We start from the raw sequence: 23,842 nt of genomic DNA, 5'->3' as shown, positions 1-23,842 counted from the left end.
GGGCCGGCCGTATGGAGGGCTATGTATTGGGGTAAAAAACCATCTCTCATTTAAACCTTATGAGAAGCACGGGAACTTACCTAATGTTATGTTTGCAATCATAGATAGGGGAAGGTTATCAGGGAACCTCCTTCTCATTAACATCTATTCTCAACCAGGGGGGGATGATGTTCAGGAGATTGGGGAGTTTCTAAACCATACTATTGAAAGCTGGACCCTGGCTTCTCCTCAGTCCGAAATTTGTATAGTGGGGGATTTTAACGCCCACTGTGACTCTGTTGTAAGGGAGATGAATAGGTGCATAGAACTGTGGGACGAAACGGTTATTACTGCATAATTGGAAACACAGGAGGGCAACCTGGTTGATGGGTTAAATACCCAGTTTGTGCAGGGATGCCGGTGGATGAACCTTATGTCTAGTTGGGGGTTAGAATATTTGGAACCTAATACAGGGCCAGGTACTGGGGCAACCTGGACAAATGGGAAGGTAGGCTATAGGTTAGATTATATGTTTGTAAATAAAAAACTAAGTCAATCTACGATCTATTTTGAACACATAGATACCACTTTGAGTGACCACACACCCATCAGGGGTAAATTTTTTAATGGCCCGAAAAAGCAAAGTTGGGATGTGGGCAATGTGATGGATATTCAATTTTCTGCAGGTGGAAACAGGATCACTTGGTCGGATAAAAATTTAATTATCTTTAAAGAGCTGTTTGATCGCCTGATCATTGATGGTCAGGACATTGCACGTAACAGCCTCAATCTGATAACGAATTTGTTGGGAATAATACGGAGGACAAACAGCAACCTTATTGTGAAAAATAAAAAGGGAAAAAACCATTCCCACAAATTTGATCAAGTGATTTATGACAGGAAAAAAGAAATGATGGGTGAGATTCGTAAACTAAAGCAGACATGTGACTTAGATAACGAAGAGAGAAGTAAGAGAATCAGTAATATAAAGACACAATATAAAAACTGGCTAAAGGATTATAAGTATAGTACTAATAATGTTAATTGGAGGTGTTTATATAAGATATGTAAAACCCATGACTCAAAAAAATGTTGGTACTTATATCGACAATTCTTGATGGAGGAAGATTGTAGGGAAAATACTAATGTGAGCCAGGAGGCTTGGAAGCAGTACATTACTGATCTATACTTCAAGATTAGTGATATGTCTGCTATTCCTACTGGTATAAATCCATACAGCTATAATACATTTCCCTTTGGTATCCTGGACATTATTAAAGTGATCTCTAAAATGAAATCATCACGCGCCCCCGGCCCAGACGGGTTAGCTAATGCTGTCATAAAACAAAATCCCATGAAATGGGCAGTGACTTTGCTCCAGCTATTCACTGGTATATGGGAGACAGGCCGCATACCGGATAGCTGGAAGAAATCTATAGTAGTCCCTATTTTTAAAAAAGGGGACAGAAAATTGCCCGATAATTATAGATTGCTGGCCATGGCAGACAGTAGCTGTAAGATCTTCTGCTCCCTGTTAGTTGACAGCTTAAATAATTGGATAGAGGAAAAGGGTCTTCTGTCTGCTCTCCAAACTGGCTTCCGCAAAGGATATAGCACCCTCGATAATCTAATAATGTTGAAACACATTATAGCAGGGTCTAAGGATAAGGGGGAAAAACTATATGTGTGTTTCGTTGATTATTCGAAAGCCTTTGACAGTGTTAATAGGGGACTTTTGTGGAAGAAATGAAGAGAGAAAAAGATCTGCCCCAAAATTTTGCATTTTTTGGAAGAAATGTATAGGGAAACTACTGTCTCCATATGTTTGGGCAAAGGAGGGATGTTATCACCTGAGATCGCTACTAATACTGGACTGAAGCAGGGATGTGTCACATCGCCTATATTGTATAACTTGTATGTTTCAGATATGTGGGAAAGCTTTACCATCATAAATAACTTCCCACCAATAGTGGCGGGGAAACCCATATGTGGCCTTATGTATGCAGATGATACCGTCCTCTTGGATAAGACTCCGATAGGGCTGCAAAGAATGTTGAATGGCCTACTAGCTTACTCTGAAGCGAATAACCTCAGTATTAATATTAATAAGACTAAGGTAATGGTATTCGGAGCTACAAAGTTAGAAAAGAAAAAACTTTCCTCAAGATGGCAGATAAACTCTATTAAATTGGAGGTTGTTGAGGCCTATCCATATTTGGGGATGCCTATTCTGAGCAATCCCTGCATACATTATTTCCAGGAGGCGGTTAATCTAAAAGTACTAAAGAAATGGAAAGTCATAAGGAAATATATGACCAGTAAAGGCGGCCACTCAATCGAAGGTTTACTTGAGATATACAAAAGCTGCATTATACCTGGTATTCTGTATGCGCTGGAAACAGTAGAAAGTAAATATCTGAGTAAACTACACCTACTTGAAGGGAAGATCTGGAGACCTGCCTTAGGACTCCCCAACTCAGTACCAATACAAGCTATAAGGTGTGAACTGGGGCTCATATCCCTCTTGACTCTGTGGAAAATCGAATGATGCAAACTCTATTTTAGAATAATCTCAGGGGACGGGGATGAAGGAAGTCTGCTTAACCTTATAAGACAAAATAAAAGTGAAGGCAGATTTAAGAATTCCTATATGCTAAATCTTTAAAAAATAGCATTATCTTTTCTGGAAGCCCTTGGCTATAATGAATTCATGGGAAAAGACAACAGAATGTGTATTAAGAAAAGTCTTAAAGATAAAGCTTTTATTTGGGATCTGTGTGAAAATCAATCTTATCTTTATAATAAGTCCAGATACTCTGTTTATGCTCTCCAAGGCCTCAAACCTGCCACCCCGAGACAATATCTGTTAAACACGGGAAGCAGAGCTTTGAGAAGATTTATCTTGCAACTACGTTTGAACATCCTCCCGTGTAATGATATTATTGGGGCAAGAACAAAAACTCCCCGTGCAGAAAGATTGTGTAGGCACTGTAATATAGAGGTGGAGACAGCAAGACATATTCTAACTTCATGCACCAAATTAAGGGAATGTTATTTTAAAGGGTATGCAAATTTTGTAGAGGATATGCGAAGGATTGAATCTGACCAATTTTGGTCAGTTATTTATGATGGAGAGATTAAGGTTTTTATTGGGGCAGCCTTTTATATTTGGAAGCGAGTAATATGATGTATGGTTTTTTATAATATGCAACTGTGTTTGGTTGATATAATATTTTTGTAGTGTATAAGGTTTTAATTAACCAAAAAACACTTTAATTAAATAAAAAAAATAAAATAAAAAAAAGAAGTGAAAACATTGTGTGTTTCGAGGAACTACGTGAAGAAATGAAGGCCTTCCACATTTCCTGATAGGTAACACTTTCTTTTGAACACCTTTTTGATCCTCTCCACACACTCCACGACTCTTTAGTCTACAATTTTCTTTATGAGTAATTAATGTGAAGGATTGGAGGACTGCACATGTGCCATTTACATAAATTCAGAAGATATTCTGGCGGTTCAAGATGAAGATTCGGACAAAGAAAAGTCTACAGCTGTTATTGAAATGGAAGGGGTAGAATTTAGGATGCTAATTGATTCAGGAGCCAAATATACCTTTTTGCCAAAACATATTTATGAGACCAAAATGGTAAAGAATGTGTTTCTCAATCCTGTAGACATCAGATCAGTAGCTTATGGGGGAAAGAAAAGGCACATTGAAGGTTGGTTTTGGTCTAATTGAAAGTTTAAGGATAGATCAGCCAGAGGAAAAGTATATGTGTCAAAGAAGGATAGCAATCCACTTTTGAGCTGGTCACACCAATAAAGGCTTCAAATAAAACTTGACTCCAGTGCAGAAGAAAATGTGTATTCAATAGGAGATGGCAATGAATTATTAAAGCATTACGTTTTTCGTGAGGAACTGGGAAACCTTAAAGGTTTTATGCATGAGATCAGAATAAAAAATGGTTCTAGAGAAATTGAGAAGTATTCCTTTAGCAATTAGATCTGCTGTTAAGGATGAACTACTGCCTATGGAAAAACAAGGTGTCATTGAGAGGACAGGGGCTTCTGAGTGGGTGTCGCCATTAGTGGTAGTTCACAAACCCAATGGCAAACTCAGATTATGCATAGATCTTAGATCAGTCAACAGATGTGTAATACCTGATAGAGACCCATTGCCTAATATTAATGAGATGTTAGGTACTATTAAGAATGCCAAGGTTATGAGTTCATTAGATTTAAAATCCGCATATCATCAAATTGTGCTTCACGCTTCCTCTAGGAATGTAACCGCATTTATCACTCCAGAAGGTCTATTTCAATTTAAAGGAATGCCATTTGGACTCATATCGGCAGATGCTGTATTCCAAAGGAATATTTATCAACTGTTTCAAGACATGGATGGATTTTTGTATTTTCAGGATGATGTTTTGATGTATGAAAGGACAACAAAGAGCATGATGATAGATTGAGAAAAGTGTTGGACATTTTTATGAAAGCAGGTCTGACATTGAGCAGAGATAAATGCAAATTCGATAAAATGAGTATCCAGTATTTAGGACACATAATATCTGAGGCAGCCATTCAACCGAAATCTGATTTGATAAACAATATTGTTAATTTTCCGAGTCTGTCGGATAAAGAGAAAGTAATAGCTTTCTTGGGAATGGCAGAGTATTATGCTAAATTTGTGCCTAGGTTAGCAGACACATCATTCCACATGAGAAGTCAGGTAAACAAGGGAGTAAGATTTGTCTGGAGTGAGCAATTTGAGAGAGAATTTCAGGAAATCAAAAATGCTTTAACAAAGGTCCCGATATTGAGTAATTTTGATCCCAGCAAAGACAGTGTTTTAACTGTGGATGCCTGTAACCATGGATTAGGAGCTGTTTTTTCTCAAAAGGATGGTAGTAATGAAGTTACCATAGCGTTTGCATCTAGAGTGTTAAGAACGGCTGAAAGGAATTACTCTACCATACAAAAGAATTGCTGGCAATAAAGTGGTTGATAGAAACATTTTGGCCTTTCTTATGGGGTGTTAAGTTCACCATCAGATCTGATCACAAGCCCTTCAGGCAGATTCTAACCACAAAAGGTCTAACAACGCAATTCAGATAAGCGATAATGTACGTAAACTCAAGGGGGGGGGGGGCAAATCGACCGCACCAAGGTATTACCAGTGATTTACAATGCTATTACTCCTTTGTTGACATTATCATTATTTTCGGCCATTAGCACTTCGCGTACAATGGATGGGTGTATGTTTAATGAAAGTCTTGTTGAGACAGTTAGACCGTTTGTCAAACAGCGGTATAATCCAAATCGGACGTTACATGGGGTGCTTCCGTCATGGTATGATAACTGCAGGAAGGCTAAAAGCAAACTTCTATCAGAAACAAAGAGTAACAGCAAAAAAAAGACCTTGACAGTAAGACAACGCAGATCCGATCAATAAATACTGGGGCGCTCTGAAATAAAAGAGGCAATTAACTCTAGATGAAGGTTCTGGTGAAAGACTGAAAGCAGGTTGAATTTTTGAAAAAAGTAAGATACAAAATCTAAGTGCTTTAATAGCCCCAGGGACATTAATCACTGCGCATGGATGGTTTGATCACTTTAAGTCCATGTAGAGTGATTCCACTCTAAAACTAAACACCACGAAAAGGTGGTTCTTAAAGGAAGCTTGATTCTTATGCCCCTTGAAGTGGGTAATGCTTCATTTAGCCAAAACAGCCATGCCCCGGCTCCTGATTGTCTCTCGATAGATGTATTTATGGACGAACCTCAATCTAGGTTCCGGTGCAGACAAAGTTATTTAATGAAATAAGTGGAGACAGTACCCCACTTGATTCATGGCACTTAGCAGAGATTGTCCCCATCTTTAAAAGGAGGAACTGCAATAACCCAGCTATTTATTATCCAATGTATTTGCCTGATAGCTTGGGCAAACTATATGGTAAGATCCTTGCAGGGAAACTCCGCCAGCGGGTTATCGAAGGAGACATGTTGTCCCACTTGCAGGCAGGTTTCTGAAAAGGTGTAGTTGCATTTGAAGAGGCATTTCACTTAAGCAAGAGGCTGTGTATTTAATGTTCGCCAACCTGAAGTCCGCTTTCGACAATGTTAACCAGCACTTTTTATGGGGCGCCTTAAAACTACTTGGTATCCAGCACAACCGACTGTATGTAATCATGTCCCTCCATACTATGAACTAGGCAGTGGTCAGATGGGGACAATAGGGCGAAGAAACCCAACCGTTCCCTGTAAACAAAGGCATCCCTCAGGCTTGCGTCTTCGCCCCTTTATTGTTGTCACTATTTATCAACGACTTTGCCATTAAAATACCATCTTTGCCTGTGGATGCTTCAGTTTTGATGAGAAGAAAACAAGTATTTTATTATTTGCCGACAATGCTGTCTTTTGGCAAAATGTTGGCTTCCGGCTGCGGGGTAATGCTCCGGGCCTCTTATTTCTCTTTATTATGTATTGTGACCATGATGTTTGTCTTTCTTTTTTCTGCGCTCCTATGCGCCTTTTTCTTGCTAGAGGCCACTCCTGTCCCGCTCTAACTTGCTTCCTCCGCTTTGCCCGCCCCTGGTCCCCCCTCACCTCATTGTGATTGGGCCTGTTGCCTGTTTTGTCATCCAGCGGGTCTAGCCCTCGGTGTGTGCTGCAGCAGACACTTGCTGCCTTCCACCGGAGGGGTAAGTGCTCCGGGGCCTCTTAATTCGATGTATTATGTATTGTGATCTTGATGTTTGTCTTTCTTTTTTCTGCGCTCCTATGCGCCTTTTTCTTGCTAGAGGCCACTCCTGGGCTGCTCTAACTTATTCCTCCTCTGTGCCCGCCCCTGCTACCCTCCCACCTCATTGCGATTGGGCTTGTGGCACGCTTTGGCATCCAGAGGGTCTAGCCCTCGTTGTGTGCCACAGCAGCCACTTGCTGCCTTATTTTGATTTGCATAATTATCTATTGTGACCGTGATATTTGTATTTCTTTTCCTGTGCACCTCAGCGCCTTTTTCTTGCTTTAGGCCACTCCTGTCCCGCTCTTACTTGCTTCCTCCCCTGTGCCCTCCCCCCACCTCATTGTGATTGGGCTGTGGCATGCTTTGTCATCCAGAGGATCTAGCCTTTGTTGTGTGCCGCAGCAGCCACTTGCTGCCTTATCTTAATTCGCATAATTATGTATTGTGACCGTGATGTTTGTCTTTCTTTTTTCTGTGCACCTCAGCGCCTTTCTCTTGCTAGAGGCCACTCCTGGGCTGCTCAAACTTGCTTTGTCTCCTGTGCTCACCCCTGCTCCCCTCCCACCTCATTGTAATTGGGCATGTGGTCCCTCTTAGGTCTTCCACCCAGGGAAGCCCCTCTGCACATGCAGCCCCCTGGCTAAGGGCCCTGAGGCGTTCCAGACAGTGTTTGCCAGCGTTCGCCAATGGAACACGCAGCACAGTCGTCAACCAGCAGCGACTGCTAAGGTAAGAAATGTGCTGGCAGGGGGACAAGCCATTACTGCTCCCTATAAAAACTGTTCCACCTCTCTTAATACTCCTTTTTACCAAATTGCTTTCGTCTGCTTCACGTCACCCACTCTTTGTATGTTATCCATATCGGTGCACTTAGGCCCTGTCCTGGTAATTTGCTATCTAGGTGTTTTGCCTTGATATGATATGATGTGATAAGTTATTTATAACGCACTCAATAGCCAGAGGTTTCTAAGCGTGGACCCGGTGATCGAACCTGTGTTGATCTGTGTCGTTTTGTTTTCAAGGCGGACACGTTGCCCCTGAGCTGTCCTCCCGAGACTTTCTGCTGTATGGCGTACCTAGGCTTTTCCCCGCCATCCAGGATACTCGCATCTAGGTGTTTTTTGCTCTCTGCTGTATGTTGTCCTTAGACTTTTCCCCTCTTTCCAGGAAACTCACATTTAGGTGTTTTTTGCTTTCTGTTGTATGTTGTACCTAGGCTTTTATACCCTTTATCTTGGACACCTGAATCCAGATGGCTGCACTGCTGTTGTGCTGAAGTTGGCTCGTGCTTCTTTCTGACCCCCTCTCAGGCCTCCCTTGGCCCCCTCTCCCACCTCCCTCCTACTCTCCTCTTCTCGCCCTTTGTCATGATCCGCAGACCTTGGAAGTTGTGGAATCAATGGAGGAAGGGTTGAGCCGTTTCAGTATCCAGCAGAAGCGGGTGCAGCATTCTAGTGTTTTCACTTCCTGCTTGTGACGTGTATTTAGACGCGTTGGGAGTATTCCGCAGCGCGTTGCAACCCTTCGTGCTTTCGGGTTTACACGCTGTTCAAGTGCTACACCTCTTCCTCTTCGGCTCCTTCCCTGTTTCCTTCCAACCCCTTCTGTTTCCCTTTCTTTCTTTCTACACGTTCCGCTCCTCAGAACGCTTCCTCTTTCCTTTCAGTTCATGATTGCTACTCGGGTTTCCTGAGTTCCCATCCGCGCTTCCCACGGGTATCTCTTACAGCGAAGGCTGTTCTGTTCCGGACCCAGGGACGCTCCTGAAGAATCATTCCCCGGGTGGTACAACTTACCTTCCAACTCATCGCTTTCCTAGCGGGGCTCTCATTCCCAAGGTTGGATCGCCTTACACCGCGGATACCATACCGGAACAATGCTCAACACCAGTGCATGCTGGTTATTGCAGTTCTCCATTAGTCAAGACTTCTACCACTCAACTGCTTACTCGATTCCATTCAGAGACCTTCGGACTCGACATCAACGCTCTACAAATACCAACTCAGGGTTTTTCGGCAAAGCTTTTCCCTGATTGTGGGGTGGTCTCCCTGGGGGTCCCACTGCCGGGCAATTGCATAAGGCAAGGTGGCCTCCAGAGGAGCCCTTCCTAAATTCATCAACAAAAAGCCTAATACAGCTTGGAGAGAAAGGAGAGACATTCTCACGGACAAATCATCCGAAGAAGGACATTCAGGTGAGGAAGAGGAGGAGGCGGGTGAAAGGGATCTTCAGGCAAATTGTGAGACCCTTATCACCTGATGAGGTCTCTAGACAACTCTTCTCTATGAAATACTCATCCACACAGGTGCTCTCCTGCATCTCCAGATCTTCAATGATAACATTGCCTCCCTTGTCCCAGCCTTAGGTGACTCTGCAATCACTCCCTGCTACTGGCACTTTCCCGCCTCTCTTCTAGCACCCCCTTGTGCACCCTGACCTTAAAGTGTGAGTGAACTGTTCACTTGCACTTAATGTACCCTTCTCCTCCCTCTCTCCTGACCATTGCCCTGCCTCCCCTTCCTGCACTTCTCCTCCCCTTACCCCTCACCTTATTACTGCACGCTTTGAATTGTCTCACGACCTAGTAGGAATGCTATTGTTTGTCTTCTTCCCTGTTCATCCCAACCTTCACTTCCCCTCCTCCCCCCTCTGCCCTCATTTCTGTTAATGCACTTGCACACTCCAAATTGTCTCACGACCTAGTAGGAACGCTATTGTTTGTCTTCTTCCCTGTTCTTCCCAACCTTCACTTTCCCTCCTCCCCCCTTCCCGCACTTTCTTGTTATGGCACTTGCACAATCCAAATGTCTCAAGGCCTTGTTGGAACATTATTCTTTTTTCTTTCCTTTACCTCCCCCTCCCTTGTCTTGATGCACCTTGAAACACCATTTGGCTGTATAGGCACATTATAAATACCCAATAAATGCCTGTGCTGCCTGAGTGAGGACTTTTCTTACCCACCGGAGATTCACGAAAGCGTGTTGCTTCGTTCCCAGGAGGGGGCGGAGCCTTGTTACTGCTCACGTGAGGAGTCACGTGACCCACACCGCACAGAAAAAGCATTCGCTTTCACCCTCGAGGCGTTGAGCCCGGCAGGGGTGGAGGGCGTTGGCTGTTGTACGGCTGTTTGGCGCTGACGGCGCGACTGGAGACTAGGGAACGGGAGACTGCGGAGGTATTCCCTCTTTGATCCCGAACTGAAGCCAAAGGTAAGTCCAATCTTCATTGTCCAAAGATCCTTGAAAAAAGCTTGTGCAGCGTGATACAAAACAAGTACTGTAAGTCACACCTGGTCTTCGCTGGTTGCTCTAAGAACAGAACTGTCCGATAATGTCAGCAGCAATGAGGGGGACTACGAATAAAGCTAATACACGTGCTCAAGCGAAGCGAGGGCTGAAAGCGACGTCCATTACCATAGGAAATCCTATTGACAAGGAGAGAGCTTTTAATCAGTCCTTTGATTCTTCTAATGCCCCTGTAGTCGCTACTATGGTTAGTAAGAGCGTCACTTCCCAAGTTAACGGCCCCAGGATGGCATCCAACGCCGTCACTACTGGGCAGCAGCAATACTCCAGCACTGAGGCACCCAGGTCTATCGGCTCTCATGAACATAAGGGAATGGTGTGGCTGAGAAGGGAAGGAACCACTAGCGATTCGATGGATACTCTTGATCTAGGAAGTGACTCTGAAAGTGACGAAGACCAAGAGCGGGACGAGGCTATCGAGAAGGAAACCAAAGATGATCCTGAGACTGAAAAAGAGGTCCTATCTGAGAACTGCAGGCAGAGGCTAGGGGCAAAGTACATAGGATCCCCAGAATCACATGGAAAAAAATCAAGAGCAACCATGGAAACTGAAAAAGAGATGCAGGTGGTCGAGGCACAGGGAAGGAACAGCGAATCTGAGGGAACCCAATTAGGAATAAAGAGTGCCGAAGTCTGCACTGCTATGATACACCAGGTTCTGAGTGACCAGCCATCGCCAAATACCACCCACCTCGAGCAAAGGCCTGAGGACCCAATACGAAACCCAGCCCAATTGACTCAAGATAAGAACATAAGCCTAATGAAGATACAAAGAGAGGCAGCCAAGGTTGAGCATTTAAAATCGTGTTCTTCGCTAAAATTATTGGCTTGGACAAAGGTAGCTGAGATGCATAAACCAGAGTTAAACAAAATAGAAATGACAGCAACCACGAGCAAAGGAGATGAACAATTGATCAAATCACTACAAGACACAAGGGGCTCCCTTGCCAAACTAAACATAAAAGAACATTTTACTGCGCCAGAGAAAACGGAGGGTACCAGGGTGATGCGGTCGCCCCCTAATGAATGGATGGAAAGCTCTACACTACCAACTACTCTACCACAAAATAATCTAAATTCAGTAGAAAGAAGAAATTCCGTTGGGATAGTAGACCAAGTGATAAAAGATCTAGCAAAAATGAATGCAAAATTGCTGCAAACTCGAAGGCTATCTCAAATAAGCGCCAACGAGGGAAATCCACTACCTGCAGAGCTACACTATCCTAAACATGGGAATAGTTTCTTACCTGTAACTCCATTTCTCCAGCATTGGTATCTTTCATGGATTCACATGCTTAGAATATTCCCCGTCGTCAGACTGGGACCCCTCGGTACACATATATAGCCTTTTCCAATAGGAAAACTTCCGACACTTTTGTGTCCTATCTATGTCCTTTTAGGACCCGCCTACGCATGCTCCGTAGGCCGTCCCCGTATAAGAGGCCCGCCCCCGCGGTTCCCCTTCAGATTTCGGCCCCTCCAAAGTAGGAAGGGTTAAATTTATCACTTAAATACATTACATTCGGGGGAGGTTGGCGGGCGCATGTGAATCCATGAAAGATACCAATGCTGGAGAAATGGAGTTACAGGTAAGAAACTATTCCCTTCTTCAGCATTGGATCTTTCATGGATTCACATGCTTAGAATAGATTGTATAGCAGTAACACTTGAGACGGCGGTGAGAATGGAATGTAATATACCCTCAACATACTACACAATGCATATGTACAGTAGGAATAAGTTACCTCATATAACCTTACCCACATAAAATAAACTGTCATTAAAAAGGTAGACAACAGATTCTCCACAGCGTGGAGCTTACCTTACTGAAACAGATGGCGCAGGACAGCTCTTCCCATCTGCACCTCGTCCGCATGCTGCCTGGCAAGGCAGTAGTGGCGGGTAAACGTGTGGGGCACTGACCATGCCGCAGCTTGGCATATGTCCGTCAACGGAATTCCTGCCCATAAAGCTGTTGAGGAGGACATCGATCTTGTAGAATGGGCTCTAGGATGTCCTTGCAGTGGCCTTCCGGCCTTAGAGTGACAAAACGCAATCGTCGATGAGACCCATCGAGCCACTCCTTGTTTAGAGATTGCTTTTCCTCTCGTCGACGGACCATACGCGACAAACAGTTGTCTAGTAGACCTGAATTCCTGTGTACGATGTAGGTAAAATTTCAGAGCCCTCTTAACGTCCAGGGTATGAAGAGCTTTTTCTGCTGCCGATGATGGTGTGGCGAAGAAAGTAGGGAGAACAATGGACGAGTGTTTGTGATACACTGTCGGAACTTTTGGGACGAACATAGGATTAGTTGCCAGGACTACTTTGTCCTTAAAGAATCTTAGGTATGGCGGGTCTATGACCAGCGCTTGCAGTTCCGAGATTCTTCTAGCTGATGTGATAGCAATCAAGAATGCCAACTTCCACGAAATGAATTTTATGTCGACGTGGCCATAGGCTCATAAGGCGGTTTCATTAAGCCTGCCAACACTGTGTTGAGACTCCGAGTCGGGGGGAAACGTTTTTCCGGGGGAAAAGCTCGAAATAAACCCCTCATGAAGTGTTTTACAAGTCTGTCGCTAAATAGAGGAGACAACTGCCTTTTCCTTGTGAACCTCGAGATGGCCGCCATGTGCACCTTTATCGATGTGAAGGATAATCCCCTCTCCGCTAAGAGGAGCAGGTAAGGTAGAACTTGTTCCGGCGTCACCGACAACGGTTGTAGGCCCTGTTGTCCCCTACACCATTCACAGAACCTCCGCCACTTATAGGAGTAGGATTTGTTTGTAGAAGGGGCTCTAGCCGCTTGCAGAATTTTTTGACAATCCTCCGAAACGTCTAAAGCACCGAACTCCGAAAAGTCAGGAGCCAGGCTGTAAGGTTGAGACTGTCCGGGTCGTGATGCCACACCGTGCCTTTTTCCCGGGATAGTAGGTTCGGGGCTTTGGGAAACCCTATGGGATGTTCCAGCGACAGGTGAAGCAGGTCGGAGAACCACGGTTGCCTTGGCCAGTATGGTGTCACTAGAATTACCCGGCAATTGTATCTGCGTATCCACTGTATTGTCCTCCGTATGAGGGGGCACGGGGGAAAAGCATAGAGGAACATGTCCGTCCATGGGAAGGAGAATGCCTCCCCCCTGGAGCCCTCTTGAGGCCATCTGCTTGCGAATTGCTCGCATTTCTTGTTGTCTTTGGTCGCGAAGGCGTCCAGAGGTGGGTGACCCCATTTCTCGAACACTTTCATCAGGTGAACTGTGTCCATTTCGCACTCGTGTATCTGGGCCATGCTTCTGCTGAGGGAGTCTGCTTGGGAGTTCCTCACTCCTGGAAGGTGATGAGCCACGATGGAAATTTTGTGCTTTAATGCCCAATGCCATGTTTTCTGGGCTTCTATGGAAAGAGTTCTTGATCGCGTCCCTCCTTGTTTCCTCAGATAAAACATGGCCGTTGTATTGTCGGACAGTATTCGTACTCGCGAGCCCTTGATGTGTGGTAGGAATGCCTTCAAGGCCCATCGTACTGCTCTGAGCTCTAACACGTTTATGTGTAGGAGTGACTCCGTTGGAGACCAGCGACCTTGCGTTTGGAGAGCACCCATGTGAGCTCCCCATCCGGTTAGGGACGCATCCGTGACTATGGTTCGCTGAAACTCCGGCTCCTGTAGGGGTACGCCGTTGTTCAGATTGTGGAAACTCTGCCACCACTGAAGGGTCCGAAGCAGCTTGTCGTCGTCGATGGTTATCTTGTCTGACCACGATCCTTGAGCCTTCGTCCATCGGTCCGCGAGGAATTCCTGGACTGGCCTCATGAATAGGCGACAGTTTTCCACCAGATGGATGCAGGATGCCATGGCCCCTAGGACCGAAACGTATTTTTTCACTGAGATCTTGGTGTTTCGCCGTAGTCGGCATGCTTGTTGATTGAGTCTTGAGGTTCTGTCGAGAGAAGGTTTCACTAGCCCTAACTGGGTCTCGAACTGTGCCCTCAGGAATACCAGCGATCTCGATGGCTGCAGAGAGGATTTTTCGAAGTTTATGGCGAATCCCAGCTGTTGTAGAAGCTGCATGGTGGCTTGTAAACTTGTGTTGGTCGACGCTGGGGAGGATGCCCTTTCCAGCCAGTCGTCGAGGTATGGGTATACATGGTGGCCTTGCTTCCTTAGCCAGGCCTCTACTGGAGCCAGACATTTCGTGAACGTTCTGGGGGAGGACTTGAGCCCAAAAGGAAGAACCGTGAATTGGTAGTGAGTCCGCCCTATTACAAATCTTAGGAATTTCCTGTGTTTCCGACACATTGGAATATGGAAATACGCGTCCTGTAAATCCAGGGACGCTAGAAAATCCCCCTCTTGAACGGCGCGGATCACTTCCTGCAGAGTGAGCATCTTGAATTTTAGGCTCTTTAAAGACTTGTTGAGATCGCGTAAGTCTAAAATGGGAAGCCATTTGCCGTTCAGCTTTTTTACGACGAAATATCTTGAGTAGACTCCTTGACCTTTCTGTGATGTTGGAACTAATTCTATCACGCCCTTTGCTAACATGAGTGTTACCTCTTGTTGCAGTATCTTCGGATGGGAATGAGCGGTGAACGCAGGTGGAATTTGCGGAGGGCTGTGTTTGAATTGTAGAGAGTGTCCGTTTCTTATAGTATCCAGCACCCATTGATCCGTCGTTATTCGTTCCCATTCGTCGACATATGCTGAAACTCTTCCTCCCAGAACGGTGTGTTGTATGTCACTGCTGATCTTTATTTTGCTTGTCTCTCGACGACGACGGATATGATGGTCTTTTCCTGGAAGTCTGGAAGTTCCGGCGACGGTTTGCCGTTTGGGAGGCACGTCTGTATCCCTGGGAGGGGTAAGCTGATCTGCCAAAGTATCTGTCTCCAGATGCAGAGAATCTTGAATTACCTGAAGCCCCTCTAAAGGGACGAAAAGACTTGTAGTTTCTGCCACTCTGGAGGGCACCCAATGAACGTGCCGTGTCCGAGTCCTCTTTCATTCCCTTTAGGGCTTCGTCCACCTTCTCACCGAAAAGAAGGTCTCCCTCAAAGGGCATATCTAAAACTTTGTATTGTACTTCTGGCCTGAAGTAGGTACACTTAAGCCATGACTGTCGACGTAATACGACCCCATTATTGACTTGCTTGAAGCCTGACTCAGCGAGGTCCACCGCAATGTTTATTGCGTGATTTGAGGCTTCCTCACCTTCTCGGACGAGTAACATCGCTGCCTTCCTATGCTCTTCCGGAAGATGATCAAGCAACGGAGCTAGCCTGTGCCACATCTCCATATCGTATCTGGCAACAATTGCCAGAGAGTTTGCGGCCTTTACTGTGGTCGCTCCCACGGATAGCACTTTTTTGCCAAAGGCATCTTGGCGTCTCGCTTCGTTCTCAGGAGGAGTCGTGCACTTGTGCTGGGCCTTCGCCTTCCTCGCCGCTGCCGCCGACACCACAGAGTCTGGCGTTGGTTGGGAGGATAAACACTTGGGGGTAGACTCTGGAGCCTTAAACTTTTTATCCAGGCGTCCTTTCACTGCCGGCTCTGAAAACGGGTGACGCATTGTCTGCAACCCCTCCTTCCATACATGGTCTAGTATTGGTATCGAGAACACAGACCTCCTTCTCTTACCCATGTGGTCGAACAAAAAACAGTCCTTTTTCTGTTCTTCCTGGGACAAACCAAATTCTTTGCATGCCTTCTCCATCATAGAATGGAATGACGCAATGTCGTCCGGAGGGGACGGGTTAGCTGGGCTTCTAGGGGTTTCCAACTCCACTTCTGTCTCCCAGGTTGGATCCCCGGAGGGGGATGATGAGATATCCGACATGGCTCCCCTGTCAGACTCCGAATCTGGCAGCTCACCTTCCTCTTGTGCCAGTGCTGAGATTGGCGTGCGTAGGTGGGTCGGTTGACGGGACGGGCCCGGCTCGTCGACGGGTGACTGTGGCAGGTTTGCCTGAGGTAGTCTCTGGTCCAACGACTGTAACAACGACTGAAGCGTGGACAGAATTTCCAACAACAAAACAGATTGAGGATTGAGAAGAGGGGCAGATACCGGTATAACGGATCCCCTCGTCGACGACTTGTCAGCCACTCGTAGCCCTAGGTCTGCTGGGCCAGCTATTCTCTCATTCTCGTCCTCCGAGGACAGCAACACAGCCTGTTCTTGTAGTAAAGTATCTGGGGGGATCGGATCAAAAACTTCAGGCCTCCAGGCATCCTGTAGAACCCCCGTCGACGAGGCCATCGTCGGCGTCGTTGTCGGTGGGACGGTGGATGCCACCTGCGTAAGTGGCAGGGTGGAGGCCGATGACTGGGCCGCCGTCGACGACGGTGAGTTAGCAGGTGGTTTTGGCGGTCCCTCCTTTTCCACACTTGGCTTGCTTTTACTCGACTCTCGACTCGTGGTCGATCTATGATGATCGCCCGAGGAGGATTTCCTTTCCTTTTCATGCTTTTTTGATGAAGATGATTTCTTTGACGAAGAGTCTCTAGTTGAGTGACTTCCAGACGACTCTTTTTCCGTCGGTCGAGATTTCTTCGCCAGTGGTTCCGACGAGGTAGCGTGGCGTGATGTTTTCGCCGATTGTGTGGAGCCTACCTCCGAAGGGGGGTATGCCCCCGCTCCATCATTCAGCCATGCCACCAGTCGTCAACTGCGGTCTTTGAGGGTTTTTTGAGAAAACCCTTTGCATATGTCGCAGTTATCCGCCGAATGATGAGGGTGGATGCAATATATACAATCCATATGTCCGCCCCCCTCGTAAACTTTTTTCAAGCCGCACATCGCGCATGGGCGGAACAGCGCTTTTCCTGACACGGAGGACATTTTCTGTACTCAAATTCCAGTAATGCAACCTATTACAAAATAGTAAGACAACGCGAGGAGATCCCACTACTTTGGAGACGGTTGAAATCTGAAGGGGAACCACGGGGGCGGGCCTCTTATACGGGGACGGCCTACGGAGCATGCATAGGCGGGTCCTAAAAGGACGTAGATTTGACACAAAAGTGTCGGAAGTTTTCCTATTGGAAAAGGCTATATATGTGTACCGAGGGGTCCCAGTCTGACGACAGGGAATATTCTAAGCATGTGAATCCATGAAAGATCCAATGCTGGAGAAAGGAGTATCCACAAAGTAATGACCTTAGAAACAAACTCACCAGTATTTGAATCTAGAAATGAAGAGATTAGAGTGTCTCAAAAGAGAAGTCGCAGAAGGGAAAGCTCTGAAAGTGAGGACCGATGTCTGAGGAAAAGACTTAAAGGCCAAAGAGAAGAGAGAAGTATGGGAAGAAATACATCCGGTGAGACTCAATCACCGAAAAGGCCCAAACGACGTGCCTCCTTAATCCCATCCATGGATTTGGATGAGGAAGACGGTACAACAACAATGAGAAATGAAAATTGGCGGAAATCCATGGAGATACCGCTGAATGGAAAAAAACAATAAAGATGAAACAGCGACTTGTGTTGAAACAATAATATCGAAGCTAAGTCCAATTCTGATGTCTGCCGCAACAATAGCTGTTGCGCCTCTGATGAAGCTGTACGAGAACCTAAATGAGAACTACAGAGACCAAACAACTGTAATCGCTCTACTAAATTCTAAAATGATTAAACTAGAGACAGACCTTAAGGAAATGACCTCTGAGATTGTGGTATCCAAACGAGGGAATGATATCTCACTAACAGCTTTAAAAGAATCCCTAAGAAATAACTCTGAAGATAAGAAACTCCTAGCAGAAGTGACAAGGCAAGCCCTTACGCTATTACAAAAAGAACAAGAAGGAAGGAGAGATCCAAACACAACGCGAGAATCAAAAACAGTGCAAACGAGCCAGACCTCAGTGATCAACCTAGAGACATTAGAGTTACCCGAGAAATCTGGAGTAACCAAGCAACCGTCTGAAAAAAAAAAGAAAGAAGCGGAGATAAGGGTATCTCAACAGAATTGCTGTTATGACAAGGAGCTCGTAATTAGGTATGATGACAGTGACTGTGGAAGGATGGAGTGTAATGGTGTGGAGAGCGCACAGAAAACAAGGTCTAGCACCTCGACTGTCTCTACGAAACCTAGAGAAAAAGAGGTTGAGAAAAGTAAACAGCAAAATAAAAAAGAAGTAGATAAAGAGCAAGCTCTCCCACCACCTAATCCACCTGAAACGTCTAAATCTATCGACATAAATGCAAAAAATCTGGGAAGTAAGCCTGTAACTGAACCAGCAAAAAAGAATGAGGGGGAGTGGTATGATATATTTGAAAAACCGAAAATCTGTTCAGGAGTGAATAACGAGAAGAGATCAAAACCAGTCAAATCAAACTCAAATGATTGCAAAAAAAAATCTAAGAATCAACAAGTACAGAAGAACAGGAACCCTCGTAGTTCTGCCAACTTCTTCAGAAACATTAAAGCATTGAACATAACTGTAAATAATTCTGACCTATCGACACTGAAGGGGAAAAAAAAAGAAAGGACGATGAGATCCAAAACGTGGACGACAAAATACAGCCAGAAAACCTGACTGAAGACAATAGGTCACCGACAGAGAGTACAATTGAGCTGGATGCGGAAGACATAGAAGGCGATGAGGAGGAATTGTTGAATATGTCAACTTACAGTGTGTCTGATGCTGAAGAAAATAAGGACGACAATAGGGTAGTGAAAACTACCGAAAATGGCAGTAATACTGGGCAAGATGATCGTGAGTCAGAGGCAAGCCCGCAGAAACCATCTACGGAAGTATATGAGGAAGAGAAAGAAGATGAAATGCCAAGTAAAAGAGTGATTTCGTGGCCAGCAACACCAAAAAAACCTCAATTTACAGTAAAGAAAACTACAAAAAAGGTGGAAGAGCCACAAATCATTCTCACCTTAGAAGAGAAAAGGTTGAAGAGTATGTTGAAGCAGGGAAACGTACCTAAGATCAGGGAAGTTGCAAAAAATCCCATACTAGATGAGCAGGAGAACAATATACACGGCATAGAGCTCCCGAAAGAAAACCCACAACTATCCGTAAGAGAAGTCGGAGCACCTAGAGAGAACGCCGAAGAATCCGCTAAGTTAAGAAATCCTAACTTGATTGTCGGCACCAAAACAACACGAAAAAACCACCAGTACAGATTACTGGTTGAGAAAATTGACGGAAAAAAAGGAGATACCCCACTAAATCGGTACACCATTCTACAGATATTCCAAAAACTCCCTGTGTTAAGAGCAATAAAGAGTGCTCAGATTGATCGTGTGGAAATCATGGCTGAGATGAACCAGAAATTTGTACTCTTACACATCAATGACAAAAAATATGCAGAATTGATCATGATGAGTGAGAGACAACTCCTGGAAGTTGGATATCAAGTGTACGAAGTAGACAACGCCTTAAGGGGAAGCGACGATGTAAAAACAAAAGAACCAAAAGTACAAAAAATAAATGAGAAAGATCAGGCGGCAAATCAAAATAACTGAAAAAGTGTAATACAGGAGTACGTGTCCAATGTCAAGTCTAAAGACACCGAAATGGAGACTGAAGTAGTAGGTCCTCCCGACGATATAAGGAAGAAGAAAATCAAAATAACAGTGGATAATCGCGAAAAGTCAGGTCCAGTGGACTCTAACTCCCCTGAAGTAACCTCCGACGAGGATGAAAGGAAAAAATGGTCTTGGTTGGCAAAATCATTGAACACAACAATGAGGAGCTAATGCTATGGCGAGGTAGGGCCACTGATGATAGCCTCGTGGAACACCAGAGGTTTTTCACACCTCCTAGGATCTCCACCTGAAACGATACAAAAGGCAGACTTGATATGTTTGCAAGAGACATGGGTCACTAATTTACCATGTGTGGACGGTTACGAAGTAGTGATAAACCCAGCCATAAAACAAAAAAAAGGGCGGCCTATGTCAGAACAACTGACTTTAATTAAAAGAACATGTGGCCTAAGAATAAAATCGGCCCGTAATTTGTCACCTTTCCTTCAGGAGGTCTGCCTAGAACAAACAGAGCCCACAGAGAAGTCGATGGACCAATTATATATATTAAGTATATACTGGAACACGACTCCAAAGCTCAACCAAAAGCTCGAAGATGATATCATTGAAGCCATAGACACAATTAAAATAGAAGATTCAAAGGCAGTAATTATCCTATGTGGAGACTTTAATAGGAAATGTATTGACTTAGACCAACAAAAAACAAAGAAGACCAATGGAGCGAGACTTAAAAATGAATGTTGGTTAGAAGAAATGGCAAATACAAATTTATCAATGCTTAACGGAGCAACAAGAGGGGACATCCCAGCAAAGCCGACCTGGGAAAAAGGAACTCAACAATCTATTTTAGACTATATCTTTGTCTCGGAGAACATACTACATGAAATAGTCTCCTTTACAGTCACTAAAAACATCCAAAGTGATCATAATATTACTTCAATGGAATGGAAATGGAGAAAAGTAGAAAAAAAGGAACAATGGAGATGTGACATCTCAGTGGAACCTGGGCGTAACAGACTAAGGATAAAGAAAACAGATATTAAGGTGGTATCTGAACAACTGCAAAGATCCCAGGAGCAAGGCCTGATTGAGGCAATCGATTACCAGCACTTTCTGGAAATTTATAAATCTAAAAAAAACGAATGCTCTAAGGAACCAAAATTTCTCCAAACATAAGTACGACCCAGAAGTGGCGAAAAAAAAGAGGGAGTTGAGAAAAACATTAAGATCGATCAATGCCACTAAAGGAGTAGCAAACCAAAGCCAGTCCAAAAAAGTGAGAAACCAATATAACAACTGGCACAAGTTACACAGAGCTAAAATGGAGCAAAACGGCGCCGAGATAATTCTGAAGGCATTGAACCAAAGGAATTCCAGGGGATTCTGGGCCTTAATAAATCAATCAACTAACTCAGAAAAAGCGATTATAACAAATATGGTAACGGAAAGGAATTGGGAGTGCTACTATAAAAATCTTTTCAAAAGAAGGAAAGGTCCAAGTACAGTGGAGATCCATACAAAAGTACCATGGGATTTACAAATAGACAGAGTGGACATTCGAACCTCAATTTTAAACAGCAGTACATCCAGAGCCGCTGGACCCGACGGCCTCTCGAATGCTGACTTAAAAGAAAACATTGATGAATGGTCAGAATTTTGTGATATCCTGTTTAAGGCGATAATAAAGGAAGGAAGGATCCCTGCAACCTGGAAATCAGGAATCATTGTCCCGATATTCAAGAAAGGCTTACGGTCTGAACCAGAAAACTACCGCCCCATCGCCCTCCTTGATGTTATAGGTAAAGTGTTTGCAACTCAGCTCCTTAAACAACTCACACTGTGGATTAATCACGAAAAAATCTATGATGAGCGACAATCTGGGTTCGTAAAGGGAGTGGGTTGCAGCACAAACCTCCTAATATTAAACCTACTAAAATAGATGACATTCGATCAGACCAGAACATTTATCTGGCATTTATTGATATGGCAAACGCGTTTGATGGAGTAAACAGGGAAATCCTGTGGTGTAATCTAAAAAAGAGAGGCTGTGATGAGAGTTTAATTGCAGCCATTAAAGAACCTTACTCCGACACCCATATTCAAGTAAGGCTAGACAAAGAAGGAAATCTGTCAAATCCAATTTCCACAGAAAGAGGAGTAAAACAGGGCTGCCCATTAGGGGCAACCCTGTTTAACTTCTACATCTCGGAAGTGGGAAAAGCCCTGGCAAACGTGATTTCATTTCCGCCAACCATCAATGGATTCCAACTGCATCACATCTTATATGCAGATGATATGGTGATCTTGGATCGTACACCAATTGGCCTACAGAGGAAATTGTCTGCATTGAAGATCTATTCAGAAGAACTCGGGCTAGAGATAAACGCAGCCAAATCAGAAATCCTAGTCCTGGAGAACAAAAGAGGAAGGAAATCTTGCAAGTACAGATCAAGTTGGTTCGTGGGATCGAAGAAGCTAGAAAAGGTGCAATTTACAAAATACCTGGGCACAATAATCAACTCCAGCATAAACGACAAACCAATGGTAAAAAAAATTCTAAATAGCTGCAGACAATTAACCTCACAAGGGATCGTAATGCAGAAGAAATTCGGGAAATTCACGTGTGAGCCAGTGAGGAAATTTTACCAAAATAAAATTACACCAATCTTGATTTATGGGGCAGAGAACATGTTTGGCTGTGACCACAAGATATGGTCTCGGTGTGAAGGTTTCTTCTGGAAAAAAGTCCTCCAAATACCACAAAGTACACCGACTGCGTGTGTCCTATACGAAGTAGGAATATCCACCCTGAACGTAAGGATTACATGGAACAAGCTATTGCTCTTTAGGAAAATGCACGACGAAGCGAATTTACCACCGTTCAAAATCCTATGGAGAAACGAAACAGGTGAAAAAAAATCGGCCCTAAGAGACTGGAAACAGCAATGTGGAGAAATCCTCAAACAGCTAGAAACGGATGAATCAACATTATGGAATAATCCAGATTTTGTAAAAAGAAAATTGCTGGATCTCGACTGGATCACAATTGGGGAGAGAAGAGCCTGTCAAAAATCCATGATAAATCAACCACAAGAAGCAAAAAAACGGAATACTCTTCAGAAATACCTGGCTCTGGCTCCGTGCAAGCACCTCAGAAAACATTACTTGATGTTTCGTCTAAACATTCTAGAAACAAAAGAAATTCTGGGAATCAGGCGTGTGATATCAAGGGGAAACACTCTATGCCGATTCTGTGGGGAGAAAGATGAAAATTTAAAACATCTCATTCTAAGCTGCACTGAACTAAACGATCAACGTGATAGTTGCATGGGAAAGATGATGACAAATTACCAGACGCTGTCTGAAGAAGAATGGTGGAGACAACTACACTTGACTGAAAGCAAGTCACTGCTGATTGCAGGAAATGCGATTTTTAGAGCTCCTGCAGAAGCGCCTAAAAATGAATCCAGTGGTTGCCTAAAACAGCGGCCCGCACAGTTATAGGTCAGGAGACCAACCATTCCGAATAGACCGATAAGACAGAATAACTGTTGGCGCAAAGGCAGAGGAAATGGGGGTAGAACAAACCTCGAGAAGTAGACTAATAAGGTGTTTAATGAAGAACATTTTAGGATGATAGATGGAATGTTGATCTTATGTGAAAGATAAAGTTTTTCAAAAGTTTGTATAAACTAAATGAAGATAAAATAAATAAATAAATAAAATAAATAAATATGCTTTTATACCACACTATATCACCACCATAGTAGTGAGCAAGAGATCCTACACGTGTCTGTAGAGTGATGTAAAAAGACCCCACCAGGGATATACAGACATTGGTCTGCTGGAAGAAAGAAAAGGAGCGAGTGAAGATAAGTGGATGGAGAGCGGGAAATAGATGCGACAGACAAATGGCGCAAGGGATGCATCAGGGAAAATAATGTTTTGTGATGTTATTGGTGCATGTCATTCCTGTTTGGTGGACCATGTTCTGCAAGAGGGAGGCGGCGGATATGTCCTAAAGTGTTGTGAAAATTGGGTTGCTTTACCATGGCAAATTTGGAGATTCGCAAATTAGTACATAATGTCATTGTGGATGCATGAGGATTGTGCTTGGGAAATCCTAGAAGTTTGATGGCTATTTGTCTGGGCATCTATATACTTTGTATCCCCGAGGACAAACTCCAGAATGGTAATTCTGTGACTGCCAAGCCTGAGACAAGAGTAGCATATGCAATGATAGCCTCTGTATAAAGGTGAATATTTTTGGTAACAGAAAGTAAGAGAATGAAGTGATGAAATTAAAC

Source organism: Ambystoma mexicanum, chromosome 4q (genome assembly GCF_040938575.1).
Source record: "Ambystoma mexicanum isolate Mex_15411 chromosome 4q, UKY_AmexF1_1, whole genome shotgun sequence".
Taxonomy (NCBI): Eukaryota; Metazoa; Chordata; class Amphibia; order Caudata; family Ambystomatidae; genus Ambystoma; species Ambystoma mexicanum.
Note: the sequence above shows the minus strand (reverse complement) of the source record.